Source organism: Amblyomma americanum, chromosome 1 (genome assembly GCF_052857255.1).
Source record: "Amblyomma americanum isolate KBUSLIRL-KWMA chromosome 1, ASM5285725v1, whole genome shotgun sequence".
Classification (NCBI taxonomy): domain Eukaryota; kingdom Metazoa; phylum Arthropoda; class Arachnida; order Ixodida; family Ixodidae; genus Amblyomma; species Amblyomma americanum.
Genome location: NC_135497.1, coordinates 346734027 through 346735656, shown reverse-complemented (window position 1 = coordinate 346735656; position 1630 = coordinate 346734027).

Genomic DNA, 1630 nt, shown 5'->3' with positions numbered 1-1630 from the left:
GAGTGTCCGCTTCCAAGCCTAATTGAGTCGCATGGCTATACATGACATTCTCGACAGCAGTAGCAGCTAGGCCATTTCACATCTCTTTCTGTGCGTCACCTTACCGTTCCGTTTTCTTTCTTTTTGGGCTTATCGCACAGCCTATCAAAAACTCGTATAGAGGAGCAGCATTGCAAATATCGTTGTCTGAACAAAATTTATTTGATCCAAATGATTGTTCTTCGCAAAGAAATGAATGACCGAAAGAAATTAGCATCGGCGTGCTACTTCCTCAAGGTTGGTCACATGCTTTGCTCTCTCTTCCTTTTAATGGGCTGTTGTTCCTTTGCGTTTTGTTGTTAGATAGCTTGCTATCACTTCTTAGGTGCTTTGTAAATAGATACTCTAAACAGAAGATAACTGCACTGTAATAAATACCACGCTCGGAATGTTGCTTCATAGCGCCATGGAATGGTAGGCGCTTTCAGGCGTTTAGCTCTTTATTTGATTCCCAAGTTGCTTTATATTCCGTTGTTATTTCTTTTGTACCTGTCAATAAAACATTTACACCTTTATTACCATTTACACACCTTTCATGAGCGCGCATTTGGGCACCTCTGGAAACCAGTCCATTAGCCGAGCCTTCAGAGGTGAATGGGTGGCAAGGAAGATGGGAATGGAAAGGTATGCGAAGCTCGCAGACTACCAGAGAAGCTGAAATTGGGTTTCAGGGGTCTCCCCTCAATGAGAGGAGTCTGGTGACCTCAGGGCAGGGCGCGATGTAAGGAGGCGAGGCGCGTTTGAGTGGTGGTCCAGGCAGTGCCTTAGCGTGTGTCAGGGATGTGTCATGATATGAAGCTGTCATCTGGCGATCAAGACAGGCAGTGTCAATGGTATCAGTGGTAGAATGGGGTTGCAAACTCGTCATGAGGCCAATGCTCTGTGTGCGTGTGGTTTGTTTGTGTGTGCGCATGCGTGTGTGTTTAATTTTTGATATCGGCAAAGGGGCGGTGCATGTGCAATTCCCATACCCCATGCGTGTTTACGTACCTTAAACATCCTGTCTTCCACCATCTGGATGGCGATGCTGTAGTAGCTTCCTATTGGCGCAATGGCGGCCGCGTAGACCCGCTTCTTACCCCGCGGGCCTTCCGACGACGAATAGTACACGTAGGCTGAGGTGACGTTCAAGCCAACGTTCCACTCCTGCTCGTTACCCTCTTCGTACACCAGGATCTGAATCTGCTTTCTGCAGGGACGGAAAATGGAAGTCATCGCTAAGATTCACTTTCATATTAGTCCACATAAATGTGACGTATATTGGCACTGATGCCTAGGATTTCCCCTTGCTGTACTTTTTGCTTGTAATTTCAGCCCAAGGTCGAAGCTAGTATATCGTACTAAAACCGGAAGCTGCTGATTATTGAAGATGTTAGAAGACGTTTTCAGCACCGCCCTTTTATTGTTTTATCTTATTTCGTTGTCGTACGCCGAACGAAAACGAGCTAATTTCTTGGTCTCAGCCGTTTTCGGAGGGTCCATGCGCATTTGAATTTTCTCGCTTAAGCCCGCCATTTTCGCGTTGCCTTCAGTTTCACTATTATTTGATTTTACTTTACACCATACATATTGCCAAAAGCTGTTCGGATCC